The sequence below is a fragment of the Myotis yumanensis genome, unplaced genomic scaffold, assembly GCF_028538775.1.
Source record: "Myotis yumanensis isolate MYYU_CA2020_CCGP unplaced genomic scaffold, mMyoYum1.0.hap1 SCAF_15, whole genome shotgun sequence".
Taxonomy (NCBI): Eukaryota; Metazoa; Chordata; class Mammalia; order Chiroptera; family Vespertilionidae; genus Myotis; species Myotis yumanensis.
Genome location: NW_027223766.1, coordinates 27,733,269 through 27,757,282, shown reverse-complemented (window position 1 = coordinate 27,757,282; position 24,014 = coordinate 27,733,269).

Genomic DNA, 24,014 nt, shown 5'->3' with positions numbered 1-24,014 from the left:
TAAACTACTTTGATACTTAGGTTATTAATTTTTATGTTATAGAAAAATTAGGAAAGATGAAATATAATGTGTAGTGAAATAATGAATAACTTTTGGCTTAGAAAACTAATAATGGGAACATGAATATTGTACTCTGGGGATTTTGCTGCCCCCATGTTTGAAAACACCAGACTCAAAGTCAAGGTGTCATGGGCATTTTGGAGAAAATAGAAAATTTTAGTCTTTACCATATTATCCTATGTGGACCAAGGCTTGATTTTGAGTTTAGGTCTGGATCTCTCAATTATCTTTGTAAAGGTACGGGGAGAATGACATTGACAAATACTTGTGGTAGAGATGGGACTTATATTTTACTTAATTCTCATAAAGTCATTGTATCATAGCTGATATTATGTATTTTGCAGGTGAGGAATCTGAGGATGAGAGAGGAAAAATAATTTATTCAGGACTGACAAAGACTGATTGGAAGTTGAATGGAACATAATCAGGAAAGTCTCTGGGAAGAGCCAGAGCTTATGGAAGAAGTTCTCACACTCTAGGTAACTGAGAGAACCCTAGGAGGAACTTTATGTTTATCATAAAGCTCTTTGGTTCTGCCTTACTCTTCCCTTAACTTCCATTTCCCTTTCATAAATACCCATCCAAGATGGCCAGAGTGTGCATGTGTCTTGCCATGTCTACCTGCAGTGGTGACAACCTTTCTTTTCCCCAAATAAACCTTTTTTGATGATAAAACATCTAGTCAATGTTATTTTTCAGTCGACAGAATCAGAGTCTTGCTGGTGGAGCCAAAATTCAAACACAGATCTACTTGATTTATCCTTACTAATAATTCACCCACTTTCTGATTAAGTTGGAACATTGGATTTTACAATCTTCTCAATGTTAAACAGTCTTTTTACTCCTACAAGTGCTAGGAGGCTATTTCCCTTTTGAAGCCATTGCCCTTTGGGTGGGATAAAAGAGGCCTCTGCCGGAGGACATGTGAATGGAAGAATATAGGATGCCCTTGGACGGTTCAGTTATTTAGTTCCTTCTCCTAACAGCTGATCATCCCTGATGACCTTTTCTTTTACTGTTGCTCTTGAGCCAGAGTAGGATCAGAAAGAAGCTGGGTTTGAAGCCTAGTATGATTTTTATGGAGACCTTAAAAACAATTTTTTTTAGATTCTCTCCATGTATAATGATGATGTCACTACAGTTTTTAGACAGCATTATTAATCCAAAATGTTGTTCAAACATAATCAGAAATTGGGTAGGTCAAGTAAGTTGAGGAGTGAGAACTGACCATTGAGTTTAGCAATGTGAAGGCCTCTGGTGACACCGACAAGGGTCATTTTGTTGTTGTTATGGAGTAATAAATGCTAAATTCTGTTCGGGGTGGTGGATTTAGAAGAGAAGAGGAGATGAGGGACTGGAGACAGCCAGTCCAGACAATTCTTTCAGGGAACTCTGCTGTAAAGAGACCAGAGAGATGGGGCAATACAACGAGGGGGAAAGTAAAATCAGGAGAAGTTCCTTTGTAATAAAATGAGAGAAATAACAGTGTGCATGGTGACAGCATTAACTCAGGAGATAGAAAAACTTGATACAAGGGAGAGAAGGTAATTGATAGAGTGGCACATGGCAGTAAAAGGGAATAGAATCTAGTTTACAGTGGAAGGGATTGGCCTTAACTAGGGGTATGGACAGCTCACTGATTATAAAATGGGAGGAAGCAGAGTATGCAGACATTAATAATGCAAAGTGGATAAAAATGAGAGCAGGAGTTTATAGAAGTTTTATTCTAAATTATTCTTTGGGAGGCAGTGGTGTTTTATGACTCCTTTTGCCCTACAAAGGCCGAATTAAATAGCTATAATAGAGTCCATATGGCCCACAAAGTCTAAAATATTTACTATATGGCCTTTTTCATAAAAGATAAAAAAGCTTGCCAAAGAGATTGGAGCTTCTGTGGTCCAGCTTAGTCATGTATACAACAGATTTTTAATGTCTACTTTACACCATGTTCTTTGTCAGTTAATGGGACAGAAAGAGCTAGTGCAATTGATTTCATCTCCCATTCTTTCCCTTGCTCACAATGCTGATTATCCGCAACCCACCATCAAAGCAGCTCCTGCCAAGGTCATTGATGAGAACTTAGTGGCACATACATGGGACAGCCTCTATCTCTTGTCTCTTGGCCTTTTTGAACAAATTAGCATATACATAGATTGGATGCACCCATATTCTCAAGACCCTAGAGTCATCCTTACATTCTTTTTACATGAAAAATTTGAGCTGATCTTTCAAGAAACCAGGGATTATCACAGATGATTTACAGATTACTATCTTGGGAGTTTAGAAGGCATTCTCTAAAATGGAACAATGGAGGAAGTGTTGGATCCATAGGAAGAAGTTAGAAATAGTGATTTAGGCCAGAAAGAAATGCAATTTTTAGAATCATTAGCATATAGATGACAGTTGAACCCATCAGAGTAGAAAAAATAGTAATTTATGGGTTACTCAAGGAAATTAAAAATAATCAGCAGACAACAGTGTAGTGCAAGTCATTTCAACTCAACTAACTGACCCCCACCCCCGCCTCGTGCTCACTATTTGCCAGGATGTAGACTTTGAACAAAATAATATAGTCAAAAATTGAAGAAGTGATAAGGTGAAAACTCAACCTCAATCTACATTACTTGGCAAAAAATAATTGTAACGTGATAATTCATTGAATGAATTTACAACATGTACTGCATTTAGTCATATTTTGAACCCATTCCTATGACCATAAATTATTTAATGCCTTATCCTTACATTCACAGAGCCAAACAACCCAAACAGTATCTTTATATGAATTTTACACAATTTATTCAGAACATCACATTTCTTATCTGAATCCACTGCAACTGGAGGTTCCTTAAAAGTGGCATCTCTGCTTCCTTCAGGCCACGGTTTGTATTTTGCCTCTGACTCAGAACATGTCAAGAATGGCTGTATTTGTTGAATGATGTCCTATTTTTTTTTTAAAGATTGCTACTTTCCCACTTATTTTTTAGCCTTAAGATATTGTTTCCCATGATACCAGAATCAAAGCAATGTTGCCTGGTGATAATCTTTCCATCTTCTTGTTTCAATCTATAAGGAGCAGTAAAACTGTCAACTTCTTAATTCTTCCTCTGCCCACCTCTCTCTTTATGACCCTGAAGTTCATTTATAATGGGGGAAGCTGTTAGGTGCACTGTTGGTGGGCTGGGTTCTCAGAAGTATACAATTTCACAGAGAAAGCAGACCTTGACTGTTTCTCTCCTTTAATTTGTTAAAAGTTCTCCTTTTAACTAAAGACAAGAGAAGCAGCTAAACATGTGATGGATCTGATTAGAAAATTAGAAATCATGTGACACTGATTCAAAACAATTTTGTAAAATGATTTAAAGTAAAACATCAATTTTTACTTTGAATAATGCATTTTTAAACAATGCTTTTTAAAAATACATATAAATAATTTTATAATTCATTATTTGAGTCTTGGTTTCTCAGTTGCCACAGGGAAGAATAATTGCTGTTTTTACAAAACTGCCATCTCGCTCTAAAATGATATTAATCTCGATCAGGGTTTCCCAGCTTTGGCACTATGGCCATTTAGGGCCAGAGGTGTTTGCTTGCGAGAGGCTGACCCGTGTATGAGAGGATGTTTAGGAGCATCCCGGGCTTGGCCCCACTAAATGCTGGTAATGTCCTCCAAACTGTGACAGTTAAAAAATATTTCCTGACATTTGTGGGTGGCAGAGGAAGAGGGATGAGATGGACTAACCTAAATTTAACCAAATGGATTTTATTCAAAAGTAATTATTGAAGGACGAATTTAATGAAGAGGTTTTAGAGTTGTGGCTTATTTTAGTTTCATTCTTCTGTTCCTCCCTCCCTCTTCCCTCTTCTCCTCCGCTTGACCCTTCCTTCCTCCTTCCTTCCTTTCTTCCTTCCCTCCCTCTTCCCTCTTCTCCTCCTCTTTACCCTTCCTCCCTCCTTCCTTCCTTTCTTCCTTCCCTCCCTCTTCCCTCCATCCCAAACACACCAATCCTAAGCTCCCTTCCCTGCCCTGCCTGGCATTGCCTGTGGAATCACCGGGACTGGCTGTGGCCTAGACTTTCTCCTCAATCCTGTCTCCTGCCACCTGACCAAGTCCTGGCACTTCCCCTGTGGCCCTGCATGGCATGTTGTGACCCCTCTCTGGGACCTGTATAATGAACATCCTCCTTCCGAGCCTCATCATCACGTCTTCCTGTGGCCACACTGACTTTACCATAAAAATAAATGTGCCAAATTTTACACGGAAAGCATTAATGTACGAAAGTCTCACAGATGAACTGCTCTCCTGGAAACAGTGTGGTCCTGAGACTTCCTGTAAGAATCTTGTGTTTTATTTCTGTATTTTATGATCTTTCTGAATTATAACCAATATTCCATTCCTAAAACACTTACCCTCTCAGATCTGCCTTATCCTCCCGTTATCCAGTCCTGTGACCACTGGACAGGTGCTGTCTATACCTTGGCTTCTTAAAGAAGGGATGATCATCCCCAAATTATAGAATTTCAGATATTAAAAGGTTGCCAAAATTTAATTATTTTTCCATTGCAATATACTTTCTTAAATTGAATTTTAAATAAGGGTGAGCCACTATAGTAGGCTTGTGCTATAAATGGTGTGTATGCCTATAGAAAAGATTCAATGTTGCCATCCTTTGTTTTATGGATTAGTTTCAATCTCATCCATCTCACTTATTAGTTAGTTTACTTCCTCACAATTGACTGCATTCAAACTAAAATGCCAATATAAAAGTGCTGCGTTTGCTCAGAATTCCACGACTTTCCATCATTTATCATGTATGAGTTAAGCATCTTGAGGTAACATGTGAGGTCTCTATGACATAAGCTCTGCCTACTTCTCCAGATTTATGATTCTAATAGAGTTCAACTGCTCATAACTTTCCCTGTGTCTACTCCTGCCTTTACAATGATTGTTTCTGACATAAAGGCTTATGCAGCTCTGCTTGGAAGAGATCCTTCCTATTAGCTAATTCCTTTTCATCCTTCACAACTCAATTTATAGATTGTCAACCTTGGTAAAAATCTTTCTTAACAACCCTACTCTTAACTCTGGGTTATATACCCTTTTATTCCTAATATCATTACAATCATCTGTTATCTTTCTATTATTACTCTTAGTACATAGCAATATAATTATTTGTTTTGATGCTTACCTCCTCTAATATCTGATATGTTTTTGAGAACAAGGTTGTGTAATTATTTGTATAATCACTGTCTTAAAAAGAGCTATGAATATAAGAATCATTATATAAATATTTGTTGGGTACGTGAATTAATTTCATCTCCACATCCTCAACTTACAACTAGGTTAAACTTTTATAATATTTTAAAAATTATCTTTTGAAAAATAAGGCAGCCTCCCTAACTTGCCTAAAAACTTCTATTGAGTGCAAATCTCAAGATAAGAAGGTGTGAAGAGATCTTCAGAAATTCATCCTTTTTTGAAAAACAATTATGACACATTTTTTCTTATTGATTGCCATACAATCAATAAGATTGATTTATCATCTTTGAGGATAAAGGATGGCATGTGATATTTCAGACAATTTTAATAATATTCAGAAATAGCACATGATTCATTGAGCCTTTAAGCGGAAGGAAACAGTTTTAGGTTGGTTTCCCATTTAGATAGATAAATAAGCCACCTGGAAGGCATATGTTTTAAACTCTGACATTAAAGTCCAAGAGTGAAGGGAGGGGAGTCATGAGGGAGTTAATGGTTTGTAAAAAGTATAGATTTAGGTGATCTTGCTGAAGCTGTATTCTTATAAAACCTTAAATGATTAAGTTCACAGTATATCAAAGCTTAGGCAGTCCTTAAATGAAGTTAGTGGTTGAGGGGCGGGGGGTGGGGGCGGGGAAGGGGGTTGTAATCAGGTAGGCACAGATTTCAAGGTGATGTTTGTTTGGTAATATAAGATTGTCCTACTCCAGGTGTTTTGTCCTTTATGAATCCTTCAGTGACTCCTCTCACCCACGCTTTCATCCCCTAAAACTCTTCTTATGGTGTCTTTCCTCCCCAATATAGTCAGAAGACTGCACTGGAAGTTCAAAACCAGATAAACTTCTTCCTTCATCTCTGGAAATGAAATCTAAGCTCTCATTGATTATACCTGTGAATTAAGGCTGACACATCATTCATCAGGGATCAAGGCTAATGATCTGTTCTCAGAAGACACATCTAGGCTAAGATCACTAAAGCCCTGCATGGACCCGACAGTGATGTAATGTGTGAACGATTATACATGAGTCACTATGATTCCCCATCTTTGCAAAAGCATTTCTTTTTTGAAAACCAGTGTTTTAAGATTATCTTTGCTTCCTCTGTTCTGGAGCCTCCAGGGCTCAGCATTTTACTGCCAATCTTCCTTGAGCTCAAAGTAGATGCCTGAACTTTTCCAGCTGGTCATGTTTGCACTTAAAAGAAGGACACCTCTGCTGCAATGGGAGAGTGGGAACTAGCATTTTTTAAATAAGTCCTTGCATCTTTATCATAATACTGTGAGGTAGGTTGATTATACCCATTTTACATATGATAGGAGCAAGTATCACTACAGTACCATGATTGTCCTTACCTTCTTCTTAGAATATACAACTAGCTAGAAGAAAGAAACACTTCAGGGTTACAGGACAGTTAGGCCTTGTGATTCGGGATACCCAGCCAGGACTGGAAGGGATGCCCAGTGCTCTTGAGGGACTCCCAACATACTCATAAAATTCATTTCCAAGCTCATACAGAATTAATAAAAGAGCTCTTTAATTCCAGGCCACTCTGACCATAAAATCTCTGTTTCATCATATTGAATTTATTTCAGACTCTCCAAAGTTCACTCAGACTTGCTTCATTGGAACCCCACTGCAAAGATTGATTGACTGTGTATATTCTGTCTTCCTAAATCTGACTCAACAATTCCCATTTTTCTTGTGATTCTAATTACATTTTACATGCTGACTACATTTTTATTAAATGTCCCCCAATAACTTCTTTGCTAATTGTATAAAAACTGGACAGATATATGCAAAAAAAAAAAGAAAAGAAAAGAAAAGAAACTTGACCACTTTCTTACACCATATAAAAGAATAAACTCAAAATAAATCAAAGACTTAAATGTAAGACCTGAAATCATAAAACCCTAGAAGAAAACATAAGCAGTAAACTCTATGAATTGCTCTTAATAATATTTTTTTCTGATATATCTCCTCATTTAAATGAAACAAAAGAAAATAATAAACAAATGGAACTACATCAAACTAAAAAGTTTTTGCACAACAAAATAAACCAACAAAACAAAAATACAACCTCCTGATTGGGAGAAGATATTTGCCATTGATACATCTGATAAAAGGTTAATATCCAAAATGTATGAAGAACTCAGACAATTTAACACCAAAAAATCAGAGGACCTAAATAGACATTTCTCCAAAGAATATATAAATGGCCAATAGACATATGAAAAGATGCTCAATGTAATTAATCATCAGAGAAATACCAATTAAAAACACAATGAGATAGCATGTCACACCTATCAGAATAGGTACCATCAATAAAATCAACAAACAGCAAGTATTGGTGAGAATGTGGAGAAGAGGAAACCTCGCACACTGTTGGTGAGATTGCAAATTGGTACAGCCCCTATGGAAAGTTGTATGAAGGTTCCTCAAAAAATAAAAAAAAACACAGAACTACCTTATAACCCAGCAATTCCACTTCTGGGTATTTATTTGAAGAAATCCAGAACACTAATTTGAAAAGATATATGCACTCCTATATTCTCTGCAGCATTACTTACAATAGCCAAGACAAGAAAGCAAATACACCCATTGAGAGAAGATTGGATAAAGATATGGTACCTATATACAAATATATATGTATTGAAAACCATTAGGAATATTATTTAGCCATAAAAAGAAAAAAATCACACCATTAGTGACAACATGGAAGGACCTAGAAGATATTATGCTAAGTGAAAAAAGTCATACTGAGAAAGTTAGGTGGAAAGGGTACTTGGTGGCTGGGTAAAAAACTTCAAGTCATCAAGTACAAATTGGTAGTTACAAAAAAGTTAAGGGGATATAGAGTACAACGCAGAGAATATAATCAGTAATATTGTAATAACTCTGTATGGTGCCTGGTGGGTGTTGGAAACTCAGGGAGTATAACCTTGTAAATTATTAAAGTGTCTAACCACTATGCTACACACCTGAAACTAATATAAAATATTATGTCAACTGTAATTGAAAAGTACAAAAATAATATAATTTTTAAAATCTTGATGCTTTGGTTTTTGCATTCATAAAACAGGGGTCTAATATGCACACAAGAATAATTGTGGAGTAACTGAATTAAAATCGACAATAATTAGAAGAGTGCTTGTCACACAATAGACACTAAGTATTAATGGCTTCATCACCATCATCATCACCATCATTATTATATCTATTTTCACCAATATACAAAAAGCTGTATTATCAACAATATTTAGCTAACTCTTAACTTTTAGAATCAATAAGTACTTATCAATCTTTGTTCCTTCTGATTCACACTTGTAAAATGTGGTCCTGTTGATCCTTGTTTGCGTCAGTAAGTATCCAGTGCAGAAACAGAAACCACTCATATTTCAAGCAGCATGGGATCAAATACTGGGAATTAGTTGTGTGATGGCCTGGGGGAGTGCAAGTCAGAAAGGAGAGCACTATACTATTGAATCCAAGAGTATGTCATCATTGATATGACTCAGAGGCCACAATGCTGCTCCTTCCCCTGCCACTTTCATCACTACACATACCATTCCCACTCATTAAGCTAGGGTCTGGCTACCAGAAAACCAAACCAATGACTAACCTGTTTCTCACATTTCATACTGTTACTGTTAAGAGAAAGCGCAGCAGGAAGGAGATCAATAGCATATCATCTTTTCAAACCTCAGGCAAAGGGGTTTTGGACATGTAGTTTTCAGCTTCTTTTCCTTTTTCTTTTGTCCTGAAAGTTCTGTCCTGTTAACTTCCAATGGTCATTCAAGTATAGCTAACTACCAAATCCCCATTCATAGCTCCGACCTTCTTTCTCTAATGTCAAAAACATCATTCCAGGAAATATGGGAAATTTTCATATGCATATTATATCACTGTCTCAAACTCAATGCATTTAGAGTATAACTAAACAAAACCAAACACAAAATCCAACGGTCTCTTTGTAGGTTAATGATACATTTACCTTTTAGTTAATGATACATTTTCTCTAAAATGTTCATGTACAAAATCAGTTTTTATCACAGCCTCAAACCTCAAATTTCACCTACTCTTGTTTGATAAATGGTTCAGAGTAGAAAATCTAAAGAAAGAAAGAAATAGAATGTACAGTCTTTAAATGATCTTTCATAAATATCAAATCTCTTATTTTGGCTTTTCTTAAAAATGATCAGTAGCAGCTGAAATTTATATACCTTACCACAGAGCAAGATATTACAGTGAGTATATTTTAGCTCTGATTACAGTGAATTTTTATGTTTAACCATAAATAATTGGGAATGCTGACATCCCAGTATGGAAATTGAGAAGTCCTACAAAGAGACTCACTGAATGGAGAGATTGTTATAACATATGATATAAAATTATCAGCTAGATAGATAAAATCAGGATTAAATTTTATCTTTGATATTTACTAGATGTGTGACCTTGGGGAAGTTACTCACAGTCATTAATCCTGGGTTATTTAACTGAAAAATAGAGGTAAAAGTGGAACCCACATCATAGGGAAGTCATTATGAAGATTAAATGTGATAATGCTATAATAAATTATTTAAATACAGTACTAGTCTCCTAGCTAAAAACAACCAATACATTTTGGTTAATATTAATATTGTCATTGCTGATATTGATGCTATCACTCATTTCTTTTGAATATATTTTAGGGCAATGCTGCAGTTGATATAATTCGATAGTGATTATTATGTCTTACAGATTCACATCTATAAAACTGATTAGAAACCGCTAGGGACCTGGGTACAATTCAGTGTAGAATCCTAAGGTTTCACATAGGTAACAGATGTACTATGTTGCATAGATTGGAAGATGATAAGAAATAAATAAGTCTGGCTCTAGTCCCCACAATCAATTTATAAATATTGGGAGTTAATGTGTGTATGTGTGTGGGGGGGAGGGGGGGATTTAGGTGCTAATCAAAATTTGAAAACCATTAGACTAAGTCATCAGTAAAAATTATCTCTTCTACTAAGTAAAATGGTAGATTCTGTTGATACTTACTAAAAAGATGTGCATGTTTTAAGTTCAGCTATACTCTACAAATATGTTAAACTGAACAACATATAAAGAATCTTACAATACTAGAGAAAATGTTAAACTCTCACTTAAACCTCTATTTCTCTTTCTCTCTTTCTTGTAATCTTATTATTGAAAGTATTACATATGTCCTCCACCCCCTCCTCCCCGCATTGACCTTTTCTACACCTCTATTTCTCAATTTGATATTGGATTTGATTGAATGTTAAACAGGACTGAGAGAGCTCACTATAATAATTTATTATAAATCACCAGGAATTATACAGACTTGTATTTTGGGTCAGGGATTGTCTTACGATGATATTGTAAATGATAAGTAAAGGGGAGCAGAATATGCCACCCCAAAATAAGCCACTTTGGCATACAAGTTATTTTGAATTAAAGCTATTTAAGAAACAGCCATTGCAAGAAGCACACTCTGACCCTTTGTCCCAATGAAAGCAGGGAATAAATCCCCTGTGTGAAAGGTACTCTCCCTGAACCAGAAAGGTAGAAAGCATCTTTATCACCAGAGATAAGGAATTTAGGCCCAGAAAGCTGTATAAATAAATCTTGTTTCTTCTTCACTAATTTACTTCTCTAAACCCAAACCCCTTTTTGTCAAAATGTATTATTTCTTTGTTTGAGGGGTCCTCAAACTTTTTAAACAGGGGGCCAGTTCACTGTCCCTCAGACTGTTGGAGGGCCGGACTATAGTTTAAAAAAAAAACTATGAACAAATTCCTATGCACACTGCACATATCTTATTTTGAATTAAAAAATCCAAAAAAACAAAAAACGGGAACAAATACAACATTTGTATTTGCATGTGGCCCGCGGGCTGTAGTTTGAGGACCCCTGGTCTAAAAGATGTAAAAGCTGCCTTCTTTGCTCACTTCTTTGACTCTTGTATTTTTGTGGGTTCCCATATGTATGAAATTAAATTTGTTTTTCTCCTGTTAATTTGTCTTATGTCAATTTAATTACTAGGCCAGCCAAAGAACCTAGAAGGAAAGATGGCAAAAGTTTTCCTCCCCTACAAAAGATGAGTTCCCGTAACTCTATACATGGAGTTGGCTCAACAAAAACTCCTTCAATAAGTGAACAAAATTTAATTAATTAGAACTCAATTATCTATTATACTTTTGACCTCCAATTTTAATTATGAAAAAAATTACATTTTACATTAAATTTCTAATAACTGAACTTTGTCCAATGTGGGCGAGTTTCCTCCCTGTCTAACTGACCAGCTTTTAGAAGCATTTTTCTTTCTCTCTCAGCAGCTCCTACGGTCTATAATTCCACGCAAAGTTGGGAGGCAACAGAAGAACAGGGATGAAGTCATCAGAACATCTTACGGAGGAGGAAGTCCTCACCAAAGCATGAGCACACTGTTCCTCTCCAAACTGAGCGCACCGGTCCACAGAGCACACTCCGGGACATCCCACTGTAGACATGTGTCTGGCTTCATCTGGGAGAAGCAACAGAACAACAGTCTGTTTCCTCATGCAGTGAGAGACTTGCTGAAAGCCAATATCGTTTGCAGGGCAGGGAGTTGTGGGGAGTTGGGGCTGGGGCGTGGGGGGAGCTCTGCCTGCTTGGCACAACCAGATATTTAACGGGAAGGCAGCAAAGTTTTGCAAGGCAAGGGAGCTAGGGGAATGCGCTGAAAACCACACCTCTGCCTTTTGGCACTATCAATCAACTGGAAAACATTCTTTGGGGACTGATTTTGGAAAACGTTTATGCTCATGATGAAAGCACACATTCTAACGGAAGGCCTGTAACAGACTAGAGCTTAGGAAGTAAACTGTAAGAGGACATTTTTAAAGAAAGCCAGTGGTCTCAGGAGACAGCAGCCCACTGGGAACAGATGATGAAGGCTATGTTGGGAATATAGACATGCCATCATGGAGTTTGCAGTAGAGTAGAGAAGTAAAATGCACAGAAATATATATATATTTCTTATATAGTATATGAAAGCGAGGTACAGATAAATTGGATATGGGGTAAAGAATGAAAGAACACTTACTTTACAGAAACAATGCATCCTATAGACATTATAAAACATAAAGATGAGGTATTTAAAACACACACACACACACACACACACACACACACACACACACACACACACACTGGAAGGATAAGTTTGAAACCTTCCCATTTCAGGGAAAACAATTTCTGTGTCATGTTATTTTACCTTTATTAAATTAAAAGTAATTAGAATCTATTCAACTAAATGATTCTATTGGCATTTTCAAGGGGATTATATTACATTTATAAATTAACTTGGAGAGAATGGATATCTTACAAATATTTAGTCTTACTCTAAAGGCTTATCTCACTGAATGAACCCACGCTTTTCTCTATTTGACCAAGAGGAGTGTGCTGGGTTCTTGCTTTCTCATATAATATCCATTTCCATTGTTTCATCGTGCAGTTTGTTTTGTCTTGGTAAGTGTTTGGATTTCTTGTCATTAAAATTGATTGGGATTGGAGTATGGGATATAGTCATAGAATGATCCTGTCCAAAAACAATGTCTGCCTCAGGGGTAAGGGTAATAAAGACTATGTAGCCTCGAGACAGAAAATGTATTTTCCAGTGAGATTCACTCTTGTTGTGTGTTTTCTTAACCTTTGCCACACACATCTTTCTATATATACTATGCCTTCTCAAGTCTAAAAACAAAAAGGCTAAGACTCCCTGAGTGAGAGTGGATTAAAGGGATAAATTTGTGTTGAGAAATATACTCTCCACTGAGAGGATATGTTTCTACCCACCTTCCTGGGGCCCAACCTTTGAGGCTGGCCATTCCTGTGAGAAATATCGACCACAATCCATTTTTAATTCTCAACTAAAATATGTTAAAGAGATAAGGTTATTTTTCTCTAAACTAATAAACTATGTCTGAATTTAGGCAGTAGCACCAAATCGTCATAGTCTTTAGAAAACGAGTCAATGAGTCAACCTCATAGTACTTAAGTAGTGAATTAATGTAAATATTTTCATAGGAGATTATTAACTGTTTCATAGACATAAGAAAAATACACACACACACACACACACACACACACAGTTTTTGAGTCAATTTGAGGCATTATACTGAGAGCTAGATGTCTGTTCTTGAACCAAGAATCAATGGATGCAGGTCAAGAAATCATGATCTATATTAAAATTATCTTTAAAGGTATTAGCTGTAAGTATAAATGATGGACATAAGCTCCAATGTGAGGTGATCATAGCAACTGATAAAACTAGAGGGGGTCTGGAGATAAATAGTACCTATTATAAAGGACTCAGGAGCCCTAGCTGGTTTGGCTCAGTGGATGGAGCAGTGGCCTGTAGACTGAAGGGCCCCAGGTTCAATTCCTGTCAGGGGCACATGCCTGGGTTGTGGGCTCCATCCCCAGTAGGGGACGTGCAGGAGGGAGCTGATCAATGATTCTCTCTCATTATTGATGTTTCCATCTCTTTCTCCCTCTCCCTTCCTCTCTGAAATCAATAAAAATATATTTTAAAAAATAAAATAAAACAAAATAAAGGACTCAGAAGTTAGTACTCACCCAAATTTCCCCCAAAAAGAAAGAAATTTTTTTATTGATTTCAGAGAGGAAGGAAGAGGGAGAGAGAAAGAGAAACATCAAGGATGAGAGAGTATCATTGATCTGCTGCCTTCTGTACGCCACTCTCAGAAGGTGGAGCCCACAGCCTGGGCATGTGCTCTACCCAGGAATTGAACCATTACCTTCTGGTTCATAGGTCGATGCTCAACCACTGAGCACACTGTCCAGGCAAAGAAAAGCTTTTAAACAAGTTATATTCATATGATTTGAAAATAATCACATAAAACAATAACCTATTTTGTCAGACCAGCTATTTTATATCATGTGTTTAAAACCTGGACAGTCACAGACCAATGCTAATTTTAACGGAAAATAAAGTTTTATTTTATAAATTCAACAATATTCTTCACTATAGTCATCATCATATCTTGGTCAATAGAAGGAAGCTGGGCCCAATGTATAGATGCTTTAAAAGAAGGTGATGTGAGTAATTAATTTTGATGACATATTAAAAAATCCATCTATTTGATATTCAGAAATTTCAAATCACTTTCATCACTACTGTTACAATCAATATGGTACCTTTAAGTGAAAATGATGACACTCCCTAGTGATAAGTGATGGGGGAATACTTAGACCAGAAAATAAAGCCTCCAAAAGCAAACAGTATTGGAAAAGAGATCCAGATGAAAGCTATGGTTTCTTATATGGGGTAAGAGCAATCCTCAGAGAATCACTTTCCAGTCTTTCTCTCACACCCCGAAGGCTAGAGAAAAGTTATTGGGAGCATTTCTTTGGTGGACTGGCCAATTTGCTTCACATTCTACCACTGTGCTTTAGCATGGTGATGAGGTTAAAACAATTTAGGCTGAAAACCTAGCAATCTTGATAATGAAGAGCCCCAGTATTTCTGTCCTGAAAAATAATGAAACTCCTAGAGGAATAGTCATCTGATCCCAATGAAAGAAACTAAGCTTTCATCCAAAACTTTGATCAAATTACAGGAAAAATCAATGAAGTAAAATTAATGCTGGCTCTCACTGAAAGCCAGTGCCCAATTTGCACTGAGCACAGGGCCAACATGAAAGAATCCAACGCCATGAACAGCACCAAAGGCAGATCCAGGTTTTGTGGGGTCCGAAACTGGTATAATCTGTGGATCCTTCTTTTAGAAAACTAATTTTAAACACCATACTTACAAAAATTTACATACACAACCAAGCACACAGTGTTATGGCCACTGTAATAATCTTGGAAAGAGCCCACGTAAGTTACACGTCTGAAACTTAAGAAGCTTTTTTTGCCTTTGAGACAGATGGGGAAAGAAATACACACATTCAGCATCTACTTAGTGCAACTGTTAGGGAGCTTGTATGAGATAATATATTCCCTAGAGTATAATCAGCACACATTTCAATAAATTTTCATTTCTTCTCCTACCCTTCCTTTTCTATTTTACATAGATATCAATAATTGATGTTTCATAGAGGAAAACTCTATAACATTTTCATATACTTTTTTTGAAATAGAAGATATTTTGAAAATGAGTATGTCAAAGTGGGCATTCTCCAGCAGATGGGAGATTTTGACATTTTTAAAAGGCACTTAAAGATTTATTGACTTATATATTTGTTTACTGGATGAATGGATGGATGGATGGCTATTATTGCAGACATGGTTCCTGGGGATACAGACTGAGATTAGCATGCAGGAATTTTATTAGAGTGCTCAATGATTAATTTAATCTTGGGAAAGGAAGGTAGCATACATTGGGCAGAGGGAGAGGCTGAGCAATGTTGCAGTCACACTGAAGACCTCAACCAAGCCCCCAGAGAGCCCTGAAGATAGAATTTTTATTGCTAATCCCACCAATTTGGGGAGAGGGTGTTTAAATTTCCACATTCAACCTTCATGACATGTGGGCTACCTCTGGGAAGTAGATGTGACCTTGACAAGGTGGGTCTTTCAAGCCAGGGCAACTTCCAGAGAGTTAACAAATTAGGACTGTCAATCAGCTGCCCTCCCAGCATCTGGGGGACAGGTCCTTTCATCCTGCACACTGGAGGTGGGAAATGTGGCACAGAATCTGCTACAGCCTACTCTTTGCACCATCTAGATCCACAGTGCTCCTCCAGGATACTGGCAGGTGTCTTGATGGGGATAACATATAAGGTTAGCAGGGTCAACTACAGCTCATCTTTAATGTCCTAGTCCACAAAGACTGGCACCGTGATGCTCATTATCTCTTTCCTCTTCCATCAATTATAGATTCATCTTCCCCTCCACTAGTACCTCTACAGGTCAGGGTGGCTTACCTAGTGATGTGACCCTTCAGGGTCACCATGTCATTCTAGGCCAGTGATGGAGAACCTTTTGAGCTCGGCGTGTCAGCATTTTGAAAAACCCTAACTTAACTCTGGTGCCGTGTCACATATAGAAATTTTTTGATATTTGCAACCATAGTAAAACAAAGACTTGTATTTTTGATATTTATTTTATATATTTAAATGCCATTTAACAAAGAAAAATCAACCAAAAAAATGAGTTCGCGTGTCACCTCTGACATGCGTGTCATAGGTTCGCCATCACTGTTCCAGGCTGTAACTACTGGTATCTTTCAATTGTCATAAGAACTGGCTAGGGGTGTGACAAGAGACCCTGAAGTGGATCACTTCTATGTCAAACATCCTTGCTAGGTGGTGACTTCTCTTGTGTACTATTCTTTTAGGTCAAAGAGCCCCCAAACAACCAGGCAACAGCTATAGTTTAAATTAAAATAGGATTTTTGTGGTTTTGTTTAATAGAAACATTCCTCCTTTAGGAACCAAGACCTCTAAACCCAATCGCCACAGTTGTGGGTATGGAAATCCTAAATTATTCTTTAAGTATATCATCTGAAGAATGAAAAATGGGTTCATTTTTACGTTCACACCTTAGTTTATAGACTTGTGCATTGTATATGTTGGGGATACAGTTACAATAGTGTGTGGGATCCTATATTGGTGGTTCAAAGACTGTGCAAGCCTGAAATAATATTAGTAAAAGCTCTGAGGGTAGGACAGTAAACTAAAGGTAGGAAATGCAACTTGCTATCCAGAGTATGTACTTACTTCAGCCAATGAAATGAATCATTGCTCTTTCCATAGTGGAAGAGATCCAATGTAGACATCTTGGCCTCAATGGGGAATTGGTGTCCTGAAGGAATGGTGTAATATTGGAGAGTTTGCATATCTCTGCTGCTGACAGATCGGACATTTGAAAGCAACAGCAGCTAGATCAACCTCTCGTGAGTGGGAGCTTATGTTTGGGGGCACATGCACAACCTCCATCCCTGCCTAAATAGCTAGCTACTCCTTTCATATTCCCATTATGCCAGCACTAGAGTGGCTGATGACAGAGGATGACAGGTTTAGTCATCAACAGATTCATTAATTATATCTACTTGGTCATTTCTGCTTAATAGTACTTGCTTTTTGGTGGCATTAAGTTGGGATACAAAGACCTCCACACAATGTTACTCCAATACCTCTTCTGTAGACACTCTTGCTCCTGATCTTCCAATTCTTCTAGGTTGCTTGACAAACTGGCCAAAACATCTGCCATTGCCCATGAATGTATAGAGGCTCTCTATGAAGCTAGTTTCCTCTTTTCCATGTGATTTGCTGAACTTGGACACCCTGTAGCTCCTTAATTCATGTCTTTCACCAAAGTCACATTACCATGGAGACTAATTAAAACTGGATGTCTAGATTTTAAACTCCTAGGGCAGAATTTAATTAATTTAATTCATCTGGAGAAAACTCTGAGCTAAAATCCTTTCAAGCCAGCTTTCCCAAGTTCACACCTAGCCATTAATGACTCTCCTGGTGGATAATCCTTTGACTACTGGCTAAATTAGTAGACACTGATTAGCATGCCCTTTTAACAGTGTCATAGGTGAGAATTTTTAACATTCAGCATAATTAGGAGTATGAAATTTAGACTCTAATGAGTGGTAATTGTTATGAACACAGCTATGCAAAGTAGCCTCAGAAGAAAAGAGCACTACATGTATTCTCTGGGTCAGCTCTCAGCAGCAGAAGAAACACTTAGTCTTGCCATATTAATACTGTTGTGTGTGCTCAGTAGTGGTTTCTCTCTCCTAACTGAAAGATTAAAAAAGTTCTCCATGAGACCCATACCCCACTGAGGTAGACTCTAACATTCTTCTCTCTGTTAGTTTCTATCAACTACTGAGAGAAGGGGAATTCTGGGATTACTCTCTGGCTAGTGAGTCCCCCTGATGTCCAAAGTATGACGCTGGAGTATAGACCTCTGGCCATCACTGAGATAATTTGCTTGGATTACGTGTCCACACCTTGTCTGATTAGCAATAGCCAGAGGGGCAATGTCACTTACTCCAACAACCCTTCAGGATGGCTGTGTTTCTGTGAGAATCAGAGGAGTCACTTCCCAGAAAAGTAGGGCATGGATTAGGAAGACAACCAAAAAGTGTGTCTATTACACATGCAATTAAATCTGATATTAAACCATAACTATTGAAAATAAATCCCCAGCAGAAATGTTAAGATGTTAAAGTCAATAGCATATAAAATATTGGATCCAAATGGTAGTTGACCTCTGCTAAACTGGACCTTTCTGCCAGAGAACTCCAAGAGCTGGCTTAGAAAAATGTAACTTTCTAGAGTATTGAAAATTTTGAGCAACTAAATTCATATTTTAAAGAAGTATTTATTTCAGATTGAAGTGCTTTACCTTTCAGTTGCATGTATTTTTTTATGTACATTTATGAGCATCCAGTAAATTCTAGGCTCTGTGCTGGGGCGGAACAGATGCAGCAGTAAAAAAATAAGGGTAAATATAATTTTCCTATATCCAAAGGGCAAAAATTAAGATGCTGGCTACCATCACATATTGGCAGGGATTTGGAAAGACAAGTAATCGCTTGCACTGCTGGTAAAATTTAGCAATTAAATCTGTAAACAGCCTGGCAAAATTTTGTGTAAATCAATATCCATAACCCCTGAAGCCCAGTGATAACACTCCTGATTCCAAGACACAAGTCTTTAAGGGGAAATAGACAAATACGTTTACTGTGGTATTAGTTATATAGGAGGCCTTGGAGGCAAACTGGGATTGCATTAGTAGGTAAATGTCCAGTGCTTGGAGATATCAGATGTACATACAGTGATAATCTGAAAATGCAAAGCGGAGTGGGAAACAAATGAGAAATGTATACCATAGTATTCTCCATGTGTCTCAAAATATATACATAGAAAATACAAAAAATTATTGTACAGGCTTACATATACAGGCATATATATATATATATATATATATATATATATATATACACACACACACACATACATACACACACACACATATATATACATATACATGTATAATATACATAATCTATTATATTTACATAATCTATACACGTATATGTATATGTATATCACATTTGAGTAGTTAGGTCTTGTGAGGGAATGGTACTAGGATTGCAGACAAAATAGGAAAACCAAATTAAAACAAGAGTGTCCTGTACAGACCCAAAATACCAGAGGCATAGTTGACTTGCTGTACCTGTATACATTTCTCCCTTCCACACACACACCAAAGAAATATTTTCCAGTAAGAAAAATAACATAATAATTATGTTCCTGGAATTCTCATTCTAGAGAAGTAAATTCAGTGACTATTGGGACTGGACAAATAATGTTAACACTGCCAATAGAATGCTTACCATTTCATTTGGATTTTTTTAGTTTTAGAAAATCCAAAACTAGAAGAATTAGCTATATTTGCCTGAGTCCTTTATTTTATTTTTTAAAAATATATTTTTATTGATTTCAGAAAGGAAGGGAGAGGGTGAGATAGAAACATCAATGATGAGAATCATTGATTGGCTGTCTCCTGCACCCCTTAAACCAGGATTCAAGCTCACAATCTGGACATGTGCCCTGACTGGAATCAAACCATGACCTCCTGGTTTATAGGTTGACGCTCAACCACTGAGCCATGCCAGCTGGGAGCATTTGCACCTCTGTTGTTCTTGTTGTGTAGGTTAAGAGATGCTGTGTTGTTTCTGCTTTTTTTTTTTTTTCAAAGTTCTCATCAGCATTTTTTTTTCTTCTGTGGTCTTTCTTCAAACTGTGTGATGTCCTTATACAAGGACAGATAAGGATATTAGATAAACCTAGTTCTCCCTGCCACAGGAGTACTTGAATAGACAGACTTGGAAGCAACTTGGTTTATTTGGTTTGATGACATTACATAGCAGATTTTATTGAGAAAAAAGACATAAACTAGAACTGTTTTGTGGATTGTTAATACATATAAGATAGGCAGGTCAGATGTGCCCCTGCGATAGGTGACAAAATTGTCTCAGCCACTATCGGTTTGCCCTCACACTCGGAATATCCTCCAGGATATTTTATTGTGGTGACTTCCCAAGAGTCCTTCTAATGCTTGAATATCTGATAAAAATAACCCAAACTTTAGTTTAGGTTCTGAGGCAGCTAAAGGGTCTTCTCATGACTTCCACATTTCTTCATGCTTCTTTCAGCTTCAGTGTTCTTACTTCCTTGCTTTGTGTGTTGGTTGAGTCCTAGTTCAGTGATACAAAAACTTGGCTCCTTCACTTCCATCCACTAGAAAGCATACTTGGCTTTTCACTAGTTAAGTAACTTTACTGAGAATTTCAGATTAACGGGGCAGGATCCCAGTAACAGCCTTTCAATATTTTGTTGACACTTAATTTACCCTTTTCCAGAATCCAAGCTCCTGAAATATCACTTTCACATTGTATGTTCAATTACCTGGAAACCTTATTCCTTTGCTCAAATTGCTTCTTACATATCACTGATAATATAGTCAACAAAATTATTTTTTATCTTATAATTACTCTATTTATTAACATGTTGATCCTCTGCAGTACTAGGAATACCCTGGGAGCAGATATCTTTGCATATTCATCTCTGTAACCTCACACTAGAACAATAGGTACCCATAAAAGTTTGTGAGATTAATAAATAAGTTAATCAATGAACAAAGAGTGCTCGCTAAAATAAAAAGGAAACCAAGAACAGTTAAATATCTGCAACATGAAGTATTATAGCCACAGATTTGTGGAAAATCTCTGAATTCAATTGAAAACATTATAAATGAAATGAAAGAAGAGGTGTTTAATCTGTAAGAAGTAGCTTAATAAAATCAAGTGCTATGGGCAGTATAGTAGCTAGTCTCTGAAGATGTTCCCCAATGAACCATCCCTGATGCATTTACCTCCATGTGTAGTCTCCTTCCTTTGAATCTGACTGGCCCTTTGAATCCCTTTTGACAAATAGAATATAGCGGAGTTGGTGAGGCATGATTTCTGAGACTAGGTCCTATGATGCTGTACATCATACATGTGGATCTCTTAGAACACATTCTCTCAGGGAAACTTCCATCATGTAAGAAGTCTGAGTACGCTGAAACTACCATGCACTGAAGAATCCCAAGCTAGCCAAAGGAGAAGCCATGTGGAGAGAGAGGCATGACTTGGCTCCAGCTCACCCCAATTGAGGTGTCAGACATGAATGGAGGAGCTATCTTGGACATATATTCCAAGGCAGACTTCAAGGAACTCTGACTCAGTCCCTGATACTGGAAGATTCTTTGGATGACTGGGATTCTAAATTGAAGCATCAGTCATCTTGAAGCAATATTACATTTGGGCAATGAAACTCCTCATAAATTTCCTAATTCTTAACTTGCCTTGTATGTGATTAAATTTATTTTTTCTGCCATATATATTATTGTGTTCAGTTTTTCTTTTTCATTCTAGATCATTGAGAGATTTTCATTTCTAAGTTTGTATTTTTTTGCCTTAATAGTTAAACTTATGATGCTATCTTTATATTTTAAATTAAAATGCACCATAGAGTTCCATTTCAGTAGAATGTATTTTTAAATTCAGTTCTATCCTCACCAAAGTCACCCTTTAACTAAGTATTTTTTATAACAAATTATAAGTCCCTGTTCACTAAAAACATATTTATCACATTCCCAAAGCCTGCGAAATAATCACATATATTGTTGGGGGGAAAATTCCTTAACATTAAAAAGATTTTAAATAATCAGTTAACATACATGGTAAATAGAATATTTGAAACAATGAAAATCGCGGGAAATTACTGATAAACTTAAATTTTGAATACAGTGTTTGCCAGAATCTACTTTCTGTTTCAGCTCTTTGTTAATTTTCCCTGCCTTAGAGAATAATAAACAATTTCATCCATTCCCTAGTTTAGAATCCTGAGGTGCTTATGGCTCAATTTTCTGATCAGTAACCTTAATGTGCAAGATTCTGGCTTCAGAAGAAGGTGTTTTTAATTTGGATTCACTAGGCTAGTTTTATTAAAATTAAAGAATTTCCTGACAGAATTTCCTTACAACACACATGTAGACTTCTTTTTCTCTTCAAATAAAGTGCATGATTTAAAAAAAAAAAAAATTTTTTTTTTTTGCTGATTCAGGAGTTTGGTTATTTTGGCAAAAATTACTGCGATATGATAAGGCTTCCTGGCTAAATTTACTGCAATCAATTCTGAATAAAATAATAAAGAATATGCTGGCAATTTTACAGCCCCTGCTTATAAAGCAATGGGAGTTTGACCTATATTGTATATTTCTATTTGTTAATCATTTCCAAAGGAACTAATTCTGCTAGATACATATGTGCTCTGTACTCTAATTCTGGCTCAAGCCCTAAAATTTGATATACTTGGATGTGTTTTTCAGAGGCACCTTATCATAAGAGCATGTTGAAAATAATGTTCTGCCCATCTATATCTACCTATTGTATGCTTCCTTTGTATGGCACTCAGTTTGGAAAGCAATACTAGTTTAATTTCTATAGTGTTTTAAAGAATATACTATTGATATCTGCTATCTCATTTTTATTTTTCTCACAGGCCTTCATTCTAGAGTTGAGCCTAAGTGATTTATCTAAGCTTTCAGGCCAGTCAACAGCATAATGGGAACTTTTGTTCTAAGTAGCATGCTCGATCCAGTAGAATCCTCTTTCTAGCCAAAAATTCACAAAGTGAGATTGCCTAACATATCTCCACCCAGAACACTGCATTGCCTAGGCCTTTTAGAATGAAATGCTCAAGAGAGTTTTCTTCCTTTTGACCTCAATGATTTGCGTGTGTGTAACTAATGTATGTGCATAGTTCAAACTTTTCTTTCTAACAAGAACAATAAGATATATGTCCTTCTGCCCTTCACTACTGTCTTCTCTACTTTCCCATTTCTTTCTTTCTTTATTTTAGTGTCTGTGTTTCTCTTTTGATCCATTCATAGACTTTCCCCCATGCTTATCTGGAATCATGGCTCCTCTCTTATCGTTGAGGCAGCTTTTTCCAACCAGAAGGTGAGCTCATGCTGCTTCCTGGATACTGAAAATAGCCCCGTGGAACAGTAGGACCACGTCTACTCTGAAGGCTTTCCCAGCTCCTCCACTATGAGTCCTTGGGAAAGGGGGACACTTTGTAATCACAGGATGATTGAATCCTAGAGTAAACGCAACATAAAGAACTACAAGCCTGCTCGGACTCTTCTATGCTAAGTTCATTATTCCTCCCCTGAGTTCAGGGAGCAGGTTCTACCCACATTCATCACATTGTACTTACCACATTGTGACCAAATGCATCTTTTTATCTACTTATGGAACATATTTTTATTGTGTGTCTACCATGTGCCAGGATTAAAACAACAACAACAAATCCCAATTCTCAAAGAGCTTCTAATCTAACAAGAAGAAAGAAACAACAAAAATGATAGAGCATGGAAGGGATCATACATGCCACATGACATGTGTTTTTGATCAAGAACATTAAGAATCATGGTCCTTTCTGAAAGAGCATGCTTCAGGCTCATCTGGGGCTCAGGAGAAAATTCCCCAGGAATACAGAATGAGAACTCTAACGAAGTTATAATCACGAGCTTCTGTAGAGGAGCTAACAAAGATTATTTCACTTATTTCTTAAAACAACCCTATCACAAGTTTTTAAATAAATTCACAT